This window comes from Lathyrus oleraceus, chromosome 4, assembly GCF_024323335.1.
Source record: "Lathyrus oleraceus cultivar Zhongwan6 chromosome 4, CAAS_Psat_ZW6_1.0, whole genome shotgun sequence".
In the NCBI taxonomy this organism is placed as follows: domain Eukaryota; kingdom Viridiplantae; phylum Streptophyta; class Magnoliopsida; order Fabales; family Fabaceae; genus Lathyrus; species Lathyrus oleraceus.
The window spans coordinates 85,376,446-85,392,799 of NC_066582.1; the positions used below are offsets into that span (position 1 = coordinate 85,376,446).

General features: G+C 37.1%; 2 non-coding genes across 2 annotated transcripts; both read right to left on the reverse strand.

Moving 5' to 3' along the window:
• Window positions 1-11,386: 11,386 nt before the first annotated feature.
• TRNAS-GCU (transfer RNA serine (anticodon GCU)) lies at window positions 11,387-11,468 on the reverse strand. The gene has a single exon. It is a non-coding gene; the product is annotated as a tRNA-Ser (tRNA).
• Window positions 11,469-15,809: 4,341 nt separating this feature from the next.
• TRNAS-GCU (transfer RNA serine (anticodon GCU)) lies at window positions 15,810-15,891 on the reverse strand. The gene has a single exon. It is a non-coding gene; the product is annotated as a tRNA-Ser (tRNA).
• Window positions 15,892-16,354: the final 463 nt, after the last annotated feature.

Here is a 16,354-nt window from a genome sequence, read left to right on the forward strand (position 1 = left end):
AAGTGGAAGCAAGTCAATTAAAATCCATAAGTCAAGGCAAGGCAAAACAAGCTCATACAAGGCACAAAATCATGCATCAACTTCAAGCAAGCATAAAACAGAGTAGGAACAAGATAAATGAATCAAACCAAATCCATGGCAAAATTTAAAGTGTCTAGCATCACTCCATAAAATTTCAAGTCCATCCAATACATATCAATAATTTCACAAATCATTTAAGATCATGACTCACACAAAGTCCACAATTGGTCCAACAGAAAGGAAATTCTCAAACAAATTGGAAATGCATCCAAATATTCCATAAAAATTCACAAGTGAACCTAACATCCCAAAGCATCATCACGAAAAAATTCAGCTCATTTCAAGTTCATATGGCATGGCAAAAAAATCAGGAAGTTAGACAAGAAATGGTGTGACACAAATTGTCACACCTAGATTCAACAGCTCATATCTCATCAACCAGGAAAGCAAAAATCACAAACTCTATACCAAAATGTTCATCAAAGTGTCTAGATTACACATGTAAAATTTCAAGAATTTTGGATTAAGCATCATCATTTCATGATCAAAACATCAAGCAAGGTGCATGAAAGAACACATGTGAACAAACCCTAGGCTATGTTAAAAACCACACGTGCACGATTTTTGCAAAAATAATAAAAAAATAGTAGAGATTACAAGGATCATGGCACAAAAAATCTCATGTCAATTGGATTAATGGTTTAGGAGTTATGGAAATTTGAATGGAAGAAAAAAAATAAAAAAATGAAATGGCATGGTGAAATATGTATAGCATATATGAAGAAAAAATGGAAAAGGCAAAAGTGGAATTGCCTTCGCCAAGGATCGAAGGGAGAGCGCTTTTGAAACCAGCGTGCGCCTGAGCATGTACCTGGACACGTGGTCCAGTACATGAGCTTATAACAACAAAAGCCATGCAGCGAGCGAAAAGAAAGATCCACACGCGTTTTCTGGAAAAATTCTAGGGTTCTTCACATTGTTCATCCACATTCATAGCTCAAGAACAAATCCTCACCAAAATTAACAAAACGCATATCATTGGAATCCTCTTTCCATGTACATTAACAAACTAACACTAATTTAACCTAATTCATCCTGGATTAAGAGATTCGAAGAGAAACATAATCATGCATGAAACTTCTAATTCATATAACTTCCTTGTTTCTCAACCAAATTCAATGAAACAAAGCGCAGATTTACCTCCTAAGCAAGATCTACAAGAAGCATGCATTAATTTTATGAATTGTGTTGCTCGAAAACTAACCTCCAAGAATTTGCAGAAGTGAAAACGCTTGTTTCAGGCCATGGAAGATCCAAACAGAAGCTCCTTGATAATAAGGAAGATGAATGAATGCAAGGCTTTAGCTCAACAGTGCTCGATCTTGATGAAAACTCGAATTGCCATTGATTAAGCTCACTTTGACAGTCCTTGAATTGGCACGAAAATGATGAGATCTTGCTTCAATTAGCTTCCATAATGCACATGGATGAAGGATTGATGAAGATCTTGGCAAGGTTTGTGAAGAAAAATGAAGAAAAGTTGAGAGAAGAAATGAAGAGTTCTTGAGATCTAGATCTAGATTTCTGAATTATGAAGTGTTAATCACAAAAACAGTTAGAATTAGGTTTATATATGTGATGTTAAGCATGTTGCTAATCATGATTAGTGTAATTGCAAATGATTAATGGAATTGGAAGTTTTGGTGCATTTTAGCATTTCACCCTTCACATGCGCAATTCAATGTAACAGTACCATTTCTGTTTTGTAATGCATTTCAAATGTGGTTTCTAGGCCAATGTAAGCAATTGTAAGTGAAAACAATGAATAATTCTCAAAATGCATTTTTCCCTCCAAAATTCAAATTAAGTTCACTTGAAAAATGCACTTTTTGTGTGATGAGTTTTAATGAAATGTGATGCATGAATTGGATAGAGGACATCAAAAGAAATTTGCTCCAAAAAGTCTCACTCCATTTGGCCTTGTGGATCAAAAGTTATGCACTTTTGAAATTCAACTTTTCTTGACAATGATTTGATTATAACTTGCAAACCACAAATGAGAAATTCATGTTCTTGGACTTTTTGGAAAGGTGAAAGCAAGATCTACAACTTTCATGTTGGACACAATTTCATTTGAAGCATTTTTGGATATGTAATTTTGAGGAGAAAACCTTTCCATTTTTGGCAATTTTGAATTACAAGTCACTTTCTATTTTTGGAAAGTTTTCATCTGACTTTATTTTCTTCATTGTTGATGTTTTAAATGTCAAATGAAACTTGTTTGGACATGAATGAAGTGTCTCTAACCCTCTCCCACCTCCAAATCCATCAGTTGACCTTTGGTTGACTTTTTCTGACTGATAGATGAATTGGCTATGCATAGAGGAACTTGAGCCTCAAACTCCTGATGAAATGGCTCAAACATGAAACCCTAGCTTCCATAAGCTCATTAAAACCACATGATGATCTCTCATCTCAATGAAGATCCCATCTCCTTGACAAGCCCTGATTGGCACAATACAGATGATTAGGGTTGACCAGAGGTCAAAACTCTAATCTCAAGGTATCTGATCAAGCACAATGAAACCCTTGGATGATGACAAGACAATGATGATGATGATGTACCATTTCAACCAAGATGATGATCAATCTCCTTGAGGAACCAAGAAACCCTAATTTGAAGCACAAACCCTCAGATGGCTAGTGATCAATTCATGAAACCCTCAGGCTTGCATCTTAAACTCTTTATCTTCTGACCAAGACCTAGGAGGATGACTTGCTCAATGTAGCCATATGACATGCAAATATGCAATGACTAATGACCTAAAAATGAAATGCAATATGCTAAGCTAGTCCCAAGAGAGGAGGGCAAATTTTGAGGTGTTACACCACACTCGTTCCAAGTGACATAACTATGATCTGTTGACCAATCAGAGCACACTTCCAATTGTTTAATAGGCAGAGATATTAAACAATACATCCATAACATCATTGGTTGCTACAAGTTCTCAGAGAGACATATTCCCAGTTTTCCCCTTATGTTTTCAAACTGAGTAGCATCCAGAGCCTTTGTAAATATGTCAGCTAGTTGGAGTTCAGTGGCTACATGTTCCAAGGTATCACTTTGTCTTCCACCAGATCTCTGATGAAGTGATGTCTAATGTCAATATGTTTAGTCCTGCTGTGTTGGATGGGATTCTTGGAAATATTGATGGCACTGAGATTATCACAGAACAATGTCATGACATTTTGAGAGACATTGTACTCAGTGAGCATCTTGAAATTCTGGTGTAGTCAGAGTTCAGATGTTCTACTCCATATCATGACATCTGATCTAACATTATTGCAAATACAGCAAGACAGTTATATAAATTATGATCCAGTACTCATATGCACACATTCACAGATGTTACAACATCTGCTAATGCAAACACATGAAAGAAGAACATCCAGTTCTGTCCATCTAGTGCAAACACACAGTAGAGATCAAACATAGCCCTTATGTTTATTTATCCTGCCCAGTTATCAGCATGATGTCTCAACATTGGTTTGAACATCACCTGTCCCAACATTACAGATGAGTGAACTGTAACAGATCAACCAGTCCATCAATATCAACAGTCAATGATGAATGTCATAACATTCTGTTTGACATTCAGACTGCAGGCTATGTGTCATGTCTGTTATTCCCTTCATAAACAGACTAAAACCAGACTGAGTCATAACAGACAAAATATAGTGTGCAGAAAGTAAAAACACAAGCAATTGTTAACCCAGTTCGGTGCAACTCACCTACGTCTGGGGGCATACCAAGCCAGGAAGAAGATCCACTATCAGCAGTATTAATTCAGAGTTAAACTCCCCCGTTTCCAACTCTTCACTTAATCCCTACCCAATGCAATCTATACCTAGGAACTCCTAGATAGAAACCTCCAGTTTCCATTCCTATCACTACAAATACAATGTAATGTTAACCAACTTGAACTTGCTTCACAGCTTCATTCAAGAACATAATCACTCTTGCCTACAGGCTTTGAGTTACAAATACTCTCAGCTTTTACCACTGAGAAACACATGGTAACCTTCCCACAGATTGGGAGGTTTACCTAACACACACCCCTAAATTTTCATTCTATGAGGCTTACAAACACTAGGTTACAATATGTTATTTATAACCTAATCACCCAACTGGATTTGGGCCTTCAGAAATCGCAGCAAACTTGTTCTTTGCTGTTACAAAACCTGCAGATAACTTCTGCTACAATCACGGTCTTCTTAAAATTAAGGTTAAGCAAGTTAACCTAATTTCCACATATTAGGGTGCTAACAAATAGGCTATTTGTTAGGTCCATTAATTGTAGCTCAGTTGTTAGTTTCCTGGATTTTAGCTCAGCTGTTGACTTCCTGAAGAATAGCCTGAGAAAGCTGCTGAAACAGAAAAACTAAACAACCTACAATTTAGCATACGCTGTCAGGAATGAATGTCACAACATTCAGTTTGACGTCCAAAACATAGACCATATGCTAAGTCTGTTTTTCCTGGAAACAGACTGTACAAATTTGTTGTACTGTACAGAACCAATCTGTCCATACTTCAGTATCAGCATACATTAGTAAATGTCAAACATCCAATTTTGACATTCACACATAGAGCCTTACATCAGGTCTGTTATCCTCTTGATAAGCAGACTTAGCTGCATACTGACATGTAGCAGAAAACCAATCTGCCTATTGTCCAGTATCTGCTGTCAATGATGAATGTCATAACATCCAGTTTGACATTCAGACAGTAGGCCTTATGCCAGGTCTGTTATTTCCTTGATAAACAGACTGAAAATAAATACTGAGTTATAGCAGAACACCAACTGTTCTATTCCTCAGTATCTGCTGACGGGGATGAATGACATAACATCCAGTTTGACATTCAATAAATCCTGTATTAGCTAAACCTGCAGTATACTACTCAAGCATGTCATGACATCAGTCAAGACATCAGAGTACAGCTAGATATTCTAACATACAATGCAGTCAAACAAACACCTCCACAGCATGTCATGACATCAGTCAAGACATTAGAATCCAGCTAGTGTTTTACCATAAAATGCAGCCAATCAAACATCTACACATCTGTTTCATCCAAACCTGTTGGGAACAACTGCTTCCAGCTGCTATGTATTCAGCCTCTGCAGTGGACAGAGATACACAGTTCTGCTTCTTGTTGAACCATGATATGAGATTGTTTCCCAAGAAGAAACATCCTCCTGATGTGCTTTTTCTGTCATCAGCACTCCCATCCCAGTCAGTATCACAGTACCCAGATAGGACAGGCTCAGAACCATGTGAGTACAACATCCCATAATCACAAGTCCCATTGATGTACTTGAGAATCCTCTTGACTTGATTCAAGTGGCTCACTTTGGGCTTTGCTTGGTATCTAGCACACACTCCAACTGCATAGGAAATGTCAGGTCTACTTGCAGTTAGGTATAGAAGACTACCTATCATGCTTCTATACAAACATTGATCAACACTAGGCCCTCCATCATCTTTGGTTAACTTTAGATGAGTAGGTGCAAGAGTTCTCTTGTGTCTAGTGTTATCCATACCAAACTTCTTAACAATGTTTTTGGCATACTTGCTTTGGGAGAGAAACATAGAATCCTCCATTTGGTTGACTTGCATTCCAAGAAAATAAGTCAGTTCCCCAACCAGACTCATTTCAAACTCAGATTGCATTTGGTGACCAAACTGTTGTACCATTTGCTCTGACATTCCACCAAAAACTATATCATCCACATAGATTTGAGCAATCATGATTTTGCCATCTTCATCCTTCACAAACAAGGTCTTATCTATCCCACCTTTTCTGTATCCATTTGAGGTCAGAAATTCAGTCAACCTTTCATACCAAGCTCTAGGTGCTTGCTTCAATCCGTACAAGGCTTTTCTCAACTTGTACACATGTTTAGGTTGGTTAGGCTCACAGAACCCTTTCGGTTGTTCCACATAGACTTCTTCATTTAAGTAGCCGTTTAAGAATGCAATCTTCACATCCATTTGGAACAATTTGAACTTCAGAATGCAAGCTACACCTAACAACAATCTGATTGACTCAAGCCTAGCAACGGGTGCAAACGTCTCATCAAAATCAACCCCTTCAACTTGAGTATATCCTTGAGCTACTAGTCTTGCTTTATTCCTAGTAATTACTCCTTTCTCATCAGACCTGTTTTTGTAGATCCACTTGGTACCAATGATGTTAGTTCCTTCAGGTCGTGGAACTAGCTCCCATACTTCATTCCTTTTAAACTGCTCCAGTTCATCTTGCATGGCATTAATCCAATATTCATCAGTCAGGGCTTCTTTCACATTTTTTGGTTCAACCTTGGATACAAAGCAGGAATTTGAGCTAATTTCCCTTGATCGGTTAGTCACCCCACTATTGGGATCTCCTATGATAAGATCCTTAGGATGGTCTTTCTGAATTCTGATAGATGGCATTTTGGTGGGTGCATCTACCTCACATTCAGTAGGAGTCTCCTGTACTTCTTCAGACTTGACTGGTATGTCTGTTGTAGTATCAAGGAATGTTCCAACATCATCCATGACATCGATTCCTTCCTCTTTATCATCCATAATAACATTTATGGACTCCATCAGGACATTGGTCTTGTAGTTGAATACCCTGTAAGCTCTGCTGTTAGTTGAGTATCCTAGGAATATACCCTCATCACTTTTGGGATCCATTTTCCTTCTCTGTTCACGATCTGTGAGAATGTAGCATTTACTTCCAAAGATATGAAAGTACTTCACAGTGGGTTTTCTGCCTTTCCATATTTCATACAGAGTGGAGGAGGTTCCTTTTCTCAAGGTGACTCTATTGTGAACATAGCAAGCGGTATTCATAGCTTCAGCCCAAAAGTGCATAGGGAGCTTCTTTGCATGAATCATAGCTCTGGAAAATTCTTGAATAGTTCAATTTTTCCTTTCAACTATCCCATTCTGCTGAGGAGTTATAGGAGAGGAGAACTCATGACTTATTCCTTCAGACGAGCAAAACTCATCAAACTTGGAATTTTTGAACTCCGTACCATGATCACTCCTAATTCGGACAACACAACTGTCCTTTTCCCTTTGAAGTCTGATGCACAGGTCTTTGAAGACATCAAATGTATCTGACTTCTCTCTGATGAAGCTTATCTACGTGTATCTGGAATGGTCATCAACCACCACATATGCATATCTCTTTCCACCCAGACTTTCAACCTGCATAGGTCCCATTAAGTCCATGTGCAATAGTTCCAGAGCTCTGGAAGTTGTAGGATGTCCCAGCTTCGGATGTGACATCTTGGTTTGCTTGCCCACCTGGCATTCTCCACAGACTCTTCCTTCATCAATAAGAAGCTTTGGGATTCCTCTAACTGCTTCCTTGGATATGATCTTTTTCATTCCCCTTAAGTGTAGATGACCAAGGCGTCTATGCCACAGCTTCACCTCCTGTTCTTCCTTGGCAGAGGAGCACATTGTGGAGAAGTTTGAGAGCTGAGGTTCCCACAGATAGCAGTTATTTTTAGATCTGGATCCTCTCATAACTTCTTGATTATCTCCGTTTGTCACAACACATAGCTCCTTAGTGAACTGAACATAGTATCCTTGATCACACAGTTGGCTTATGCTGATGAGGTTGGCCGTCAGTCCTTTTACTAACAGTACATTATTCAGTTCTGGGACTCCAAAGCAGTCCAGCTTACCCACACCTTTTATTTTTCCTTTAGCACCATCACCAAAGGTCACATAACTGGTAGTGTGAGGTTGTATATCCACCAATATATTCTCCATACCAGTCATATGTCTTGAACAGCCACTGTCAAAGTACCAGTCTTCTCTGGTAGGTGCCCTTAGAGATGTGTGAGCTAACCTAGCATACCATTGTCGCTTCTTGATGGGGACATAGTGCCTATATGTCTTATGCTTAGGTCTGACATGAGAGGCTTGGTTAGGGTAACCATGAAGCCTGTAGCAGAAGGCTTTTATATGGCCAAGCCTACCACAGTGGTGACATCTCCATTTCTGGAATTTCCTCTTCTGATGATTATTTATCCTGGTTCCCTGATGTTGAGACATTGGATGTGACCTCCGCTTGAATTTCTGAACTTTAGCCTTTGGGCGTTTGAGTTCAGTTGAGGATTTTTTCACAAAGCCTAAACCAGATATGGTTCCAGACTTCTGTCCCACCTTTAGGATCTCTTCCAAGGTGTCAGTTCCTTTATTCAACATTCTGATGGATTTAGTCATTTGATCCAGCTTGGAGGTCAGCAGGGTTATCTCACCATTTAGACCCTCTATGACTGTCAGATGCTTCTGTCTCTCATCTTCCAGCTCCTTGATGAGCATCTTCTGCTTTTCTCCTTGTACACGCACTTCTGCACTGGTGACACATAGCTTCTTATAAGCTGCGGCGAGTTCATCAAAGGTCAGTTCATCTGCACTTGATTCATCATCAGTGGCACAAACACTCGTTAGTGCAGTGACATGTTTAGCAGATTCTCCTTCAGATTCACTTTCAGAATCTCCCTCAGACCATGTGACAGCTAGCCCCTTCTTTTGCATCTTGAGGTAAGTAGGGCATTCAGCTCTAATGTGTCCATAACCTTCACAACCATGACACTGGATTCCCTTGCCTTGGTTGAACTTTTCTTCAGAAGTTGATCTTTTCCTTATGTCAGACGAGATGTTCTTGACATTAGGTCTACCTCTTTGATCAGTCTTCTTCACGAACTTGTTGAACTGTCTCCCAAGCATGGCTATGGCTTCTGATATGCTTTCATCACCTCCAGTATATCCTGCTTTTGACTCCTCTTCAGTATTTGATACAAAAGCTACGCTTTTGTTCTTCTTTTCAGCATTCTCACACAAGCCCATTTCAAAGGTTTGGAGAGAACCAATGAGCTCATCCACCTTCATATTGCAGATGTCTTGAGCCTCCTCTATGGCTGTGACCTTCATAGCAAATCTCTTAGGTAATGACCTGAGAATCCTTCTTACAAGTTTCTCTTCAGCCATTTTCTCACCTAAGCCACCAGAGGTGTTTGCAATCTCAAGAATATTCATGTGAAAATCATGAATAGTCTCATCCTCTTTCATTCTTAAATTTTCAAACTTGGTGGTCAGCATCTGAAGTTTGGACATCTTCACCTTGGAGGTACCTTCATGAGTTATCTTGAGGGTATCCCAAACTTCCTTAGCTAGCTCACAGTGGTGCACCATCCTGAAGATGTTCTTGCTGATTCCATTGAACATGCATTCAAGGCCTTAGAATTTCCAAGGGCTAATGCCTCTTGCTCCTTGTCCCACTCTTCTTCAGGAATTTGCACACTGACTCCATCTTCACCTGTCTTCGTTGGATGCTCCCATCCTTTGTTGACAGCTCTCCAGACTTTGCTATCTAGAGACCTCAAGAAGGCTATCATACGAGGCTTCCAGTCACCATAGTTAGAACCATCCAACATGGGTGGTCTATTTGAGTGTCATATATCCTTGTCCATGGTACTAGAAAGTAACTTCCCTAGATCTCACCCAAAAATTAACAGGCAGGGTGCCTCCTCTGATGCCAATTGAAATTCTAGTTATCAGACTTTCGATGTCACACGGGTTGTTATGACATCCAATTCTGCACAGACAAGAATTATGCAGAACTTAAAAGTAAGTGCAGTAAATAACACAAGTAATTGTTTACCCAGTTCATTCCAACATGACCTACGTCTGGGGGCTACCAAGCCAGGGAGGAAATCCACTATTAGTAGTATTAATTCAAAGCTTAACTCCCCCGTTTACAACTCTTCACTTAATCCCTACCCAATGCAATTTCAATCTTACACTAAGATCAGAGTTCCTACTCACTCCCCCTCAATCACCTCAGTGATTACTACCTTTAATCAATATTAAAGACAATTATGAAGTCACACTTCAAACAACTCTTGATTGTGCTTAACAGCTTTAATCAAGATACACAACACTCACGCTTAAAAGCTTAGAGTGACACAACACTTACAACTCAATGAACACCCTATACCAATGCAATCATCTATGTGATAATAGCTTGGCTTACAAGATATGTCTAATACAAGACTCACAAAAATATAGCAGTGAAGTATGATGAACACACTAAATCTTCACGCCTCAAAAACCCCAGTTCTGAGTGAAGGAATGACTTCCTTTTATATTGCAGCACTTGGGCCTTGTACTTGTATTCTCCTGAATTTAAGGTCACGCGAGTTCCCCTAAATTCCACGTCTAGGTTACTAACAAATAGGCTATTTGTTAGGTTCATTAAATGTAGCTTGGTTGTTGGTTTCCTGGATTTTCTCTTAGCTGTTGAATCCCTGAAGAATAGCCTGAGAAAAATGCTGAAACAGAAAAACTAAACAACCTACAATATAGCATACGCTGTCAGGAATGAATGTCACAACATTCAGTTTGACATTCAAATCACTAACCATATGCTAAGTCTGTTTTTCCTGAAAACAGACTGTACAGTTTGTTGTACTGTACAGAATCAATCTGTCCATGCTTCAGTATCAGCGTACAATAATAAATGTCAAAACATCCAATTTTGACATTCACACATAGAGACTTACATCAGGTCTGTTATCCTCTTGATAAGCAGACTGACAATAAATACTGAGTTATAGTAGAACACCACCTGTTCTATTCCTCAGTATCTGCTAACAGGGATGAATGTCATAACATCCAGTTTGACATTCAATAAATCCTGTATTAGCTAATCCTGCAGTACACTACTCAGAATGTCATGACATCAGCCAAGACATCAGAGTACAGCTAGATAATCTAACATACAATGCAGTCAAACAAACATCTCCACGGCATGTCATGACATCAGTTAAGACATTAGAATCCAGCTAGTGTTTTACCATACAATGCAGCCAATTAAACATCTACACACTTAAAGGATAACTTTCTATGAGAATGTTGTAGACAAATTAAGATATAATAGCGATCATACCATCTTTACCAATTCATTGACACTCCTTAGGCATCCTTTATGGGCGTGAGATGGCTTGTTATTGATCTCAAGGATAAGGAAAACATATTGCATGTTTTGTTAGTTATCATGTCATTCATGTTTTCCCAATAGCAATGGTTTTCTATAAGTTCTCTGGTAATGTTGACACTACAAAGGACCAAAATTTCTTATCTCAATTTTAAAATTATTTTTCAATACATTGAAAAGTTAGTAGTATGTGACTTTGGACGTAAATAGTTCAACCATATTTTATTTCAGTTTGTTAAAAATGTAAGGTGGTGAGATAATATTTTTCTATTGATATATTAGCTAAAAAAACAACGTCGCCTGAGAGATTCGAACTCTCGCTGGGAAACCCCATGTACTTAGCAGGCACACGCCTTAACCACTCGGCCAAAGCGACTTATTAATAAAGCTTTACAAATAATAGTGATAATACGTGTATATGATATGTGTATACGACATAACCTTAACATTAAATTTTTCACACTACCTATTCCTAATATGTATTCATTAAATTATCCATGACACTAAATATTTTAATATTCTTATCCTCTTAAATGCTTTACTTCACTTTATCACTAGCTTTTAATACATATGCTCCATAACTCAAGAAGACGTCTCTATTGAACATCTCTATTAACTTATTGATGTCTTTGTTTTTTTTCATGATATATAGCTCTCAAATCTCCATTGACATTACTATCTCTATGATCTAGTAACGTGAGCTATGAACAAAGGAAGAACTATGTCAAAGAACTGACACACATGTATTTTATACCTTTGATTTAAGTCATGGCACCCATTTCAAGCTCATGACAAACAATTTACAATTGAGTGATCTCCTTGTGTATATAAATGAAAGACTATATCCATTGTTCCGACTTGATTTCCTTGATGGTGGTTTTGTCCAACGACTCTTATGAATATCGTTTGTTATGAGACTTTGACACATCATTGTTATTTATTTTTTTGGTGAAATTCAGTTGAGATCAGACAACCTAAAAATAATAAGTCTCAAAATTATAATACTGATGGGAAAAAATATATCCATGCAAGGTGAAGGTGTTTTCCCAGCCACTACCTTAATGATTTAATTATAATAAAAAAGGAATCCACCTCAAACTCGACCGTGAAGACTACATGTTATCACAGTTATTTTGAGGGATATTCAGCTTTTGGATGGAAACTAAGGAAAGACTTGTTATCGAAATCTCTTGATTTAATTCATTAGAGAATTTCATGAAATAAATTTGGGAGAATCTTTAAAAGTAGCATGAGGAGGAATTGTTAGTCACAGGCTTACGAGAAGTATGTTTTTAGCTAAATCCAAATGGAGCGTACCATTTTTGTTCATAATAAAATAAATTTATTCTCCATTCTAAAATCTAGTGTATCATTACTTTTGTACACTGTTTAACAAGTCCATAAAAAGGTTTTTAGACATCTGGTCCCAAGAAAAGATGACGGTCAAGGAATCCTTTTGTTCGGTGTTGGAAGGCCATTATAAGAACCCTAATAATATATATCTAGAATAATATTATACAAGTGGTAATAATTGGTACTGATCCAACATAAGTGCCTAATGGCATCAATATATATACATGTCCAAACTAAAAACATCAATGGAACATGTTATACAATAATGCCTAGCAATAAATTCTAAGAACTATGTGGAATATCTTCATTGCATACAACTCCACAGCAGAAGATCATATTAAACAGCATCCCTTGAAACATCCATAACAACTTCTCATAGATTCAACCTGTAAGGATTACCTGAAAAATAACAACAATAACGGGATGAGATAATAATCTCAGTGAGTTATCCTATCCTATGGGTCCACTCGGCTCTACAGGGTTTTCTAATCAATATTCAAATCATATCCAACTCAAGTCAACAAGGGAACTAAGACTTGAGATATGGGGAAACTATCTCGCAATTGTACGACAACATGCATCTGAGTTCTCATAACTCAACGACGATGATTATTCAGATCACGAAACATCAATTCCCAAACGGACTTATGTCTAAGCCAGGCCTGGTTCATGCATGCTCGTATGATTCGACTTTCGTGGTGGATATCGGGTCTTCTATGAGGCTTAATCCCCAGTTCAAGAGACCGTCACCCGTATGGGACTCTAACCCACCTAGGGTATCTTTCACCGTATGGGACTCTAACCCACCTAGGGTATCTTTCACCATATGGGACTCTAACCCACCTAGGTGTCCACCTTTCCCCCATGTCTTCCATGGTTGGGGATCAAACCCAATTGAGGCTCGAATCATTGGTCCCACTTCCCAATGCTTACTCATCTAAGCATACCAATAGAGATGTGTACCACCACAGAAAACACACATTCTGAATACATGATCGGTTCCATAATCATCGGTTCCACGAACCATAATAAATACATCAATCATATGTGACTTCATTCACAACAATACACCACAATAACATGACATATTCCATACAATGCATCTCATTCTCAATCATGGCAACAATTCGTCCACGACCTCCACATAAGCGTCTTACGAATGAATACTGTATTCTCATACATATATCACACATGTTCCATAACCTAGATTATATTTCTAAGTTATTAATCAAGTTATTCTCCTAGGTTTCCTCACTCATCTTTGTAAGGTTTTTAATCATGTTATTTCAAAATCAAACATATCAAAAATGTTTAACATTCATCATAATATAATTCATAGAATTTGTAAGACACATAATATACTATAACATGGTATAATAATGATAGCCTTTTTCGTTATCCTTCTAACGCATCCGTCCGCGTCCAAAACAGAGTTATAATCCTCAATTAATTCATAAATCCATCTTAATCAAGATTTAGATTAACATTTATTCATTGCATAAGTGTTCAACAACAAGAACTTTGGCCTAGTGGTAAGGCTTGTACCATTCCAAGGAGGTCCCGGGTTTGAACCCCATTGGTGACATAATTTAGTTTATCAAATAGTTAATTCATGTCAATAGATTCATCAAATGAACCAATCGATTGATTGGAACTTCGTACTCACAAAATACAAAGGAATTTGGCTCATGAAAATTTTCCAGTTTTCCCAAAACATAAAGTTTCTCCAATTGATTGGAGATAAAGATCAATCGATTGGTCTGAAACCAATTCCACTTTTTCACATACAGTTTCTTCTGTATATTTCCAAATTTCAACCTGCATAATGTTTTCTTCACTTCTAACTACCAATCTCTTGACATGAACATAACCACTCATGAACAAACTTCCAAACAACAACCACATCATTAAATCACAAGAACCCAACCAATACAAAACACACATAGAAGCATCATTAATGAAAATTCACATGATTCATGGAGGAACTCATCATAATATCATCTATCATACTATCAATTCCATGGTTTATTAAACCCTAATTTTTAAAATCTAAAGTTCTACCTAGAACTCACATAGTAGAAGAAGAATATGAAGTTTGGTGAGGATGATGAGTAGAAAATGGTTATGATGAGCTTTTCCTTCTTCCCCTCCAAGACTTTCTTCCTTCTTTCTCTCTTCTTCTTTCTTCTCTTTTCCTCTTCTCTTCTTCTTATCCTTTCTTCTTTTCTTTCTTTCTGATAACTCTCTCTCTCTTTCTACCTACTCTTCCTTCTTATCCACTTCTTCTTTCTTTTCCAATCACCACCATACAAATACTATATAATATATATAAATAATATATAATATTAAGTAGTAACATAAAATATCTCAATTGATATTTCATCTTTCAGTATCAATTGACCAATTATTAATGTTACCAAAAATGTTCTCTCTTGTACTTATTAATATTGGCCTGTCTCTTTATTAATACTTAATCTCTTCAGATTTCACTAGTTACTCTATTGGTCCTAATTGAGAACATTTAGAGCACATAGGAGCTCCAATTGTTATAACTAACAAAAGATAGGGTACACATGAACTCAATTGATCTTAACTGACAACTAATTGAGCATTTAAGGGAATATGGGAAATATTTTTCTAGTGATATATTAGCTAAAAAAACAACGTCACCTGAGAGATTTGAACTCTTGCGGGAAAACCCCATGTACTTAGCAGGCACACACTTTAACCTCTCGACCAAAGCGACTTATTAATATATCTTTACAAATAATTGTATTAATATGTGTATATGTGATGTGTATACAACATAACCTTAACATTAAATTTTTCACACTACCTATTCCTAATATGTATTCATTAAATTATCCATGAGACTAAATATTTTAATATTCTTATCCTCTTAAATGCTTTACTTCACTTTATCACAAGCTTTTAATACATATGCTCCATAACCCAAGACGGCCTCTCTGTTGAACATCTCTATTAACTTATTGATGTCTTTGTTTTTTTCCATGATATATAACTCTCAAATATCCATTGACATTACTATCTCTATGATCTAGTAACGTGGGCTATGAAACAAAGAAAGAACTATGTCAAAGAACTGACGCACATGTATTTTATACCTTTGAGTTAAGTCATGTCACCCATTTCAAGGTCTTTATTAATACTTAATCTCTTCAGAGTTCACTGGTTACTCTATTGGCCCCAATTGAGAACATTTAGAGCACATAGGAGCTCCAATTGTTATAACTAACAAAAGATAGGGTACATAGGAACTCAATTGATCTCAACTGACAACTAATTGAGCATTTAAGGGAATATGGGAAATATTTTTCTAGTGATATATTAGCTAAAAAAAAAACGTCGCCTGAAAGATTCGAACTCTTGTGGGGAAACCCCATGTACGTAGCAGGCACACGCCTTAACCACTCGACCAAAGCGACTTATTAATAAATCTTTACAAATAATAGTGATAATACGTGTATATGTGATGTTTATACAACATAACCTTAACATTAAAATTTTCACACTACCTATTCCTAATATGTATTCATTAAATTATCCATGACACTAACTATTTTAATATTCTTATCCTCTTAAATGCTTTACTTCACTTTATGACTAGATTTTAATACAAATGCTCCATAACCCAAGATGACCTCTCTGTTGAACATCTCTATAAACTTATTGATTTTTTTTCAAGATATATAGCTCCCAAATATCCACTGACATTACTGTCTCTATGATCTAGTAACGTGAGCTATGAAACAAAGGAAGAACTAGGTCAAAGAACTGACACACATTAATTTTATACCTTTGAATTAAGTCATGGCACCCATTTCAAGGTCTTGACAAATAATTTACAATTGAGTGATATCCTTGTGTCTATAAATGAAAGACTATATC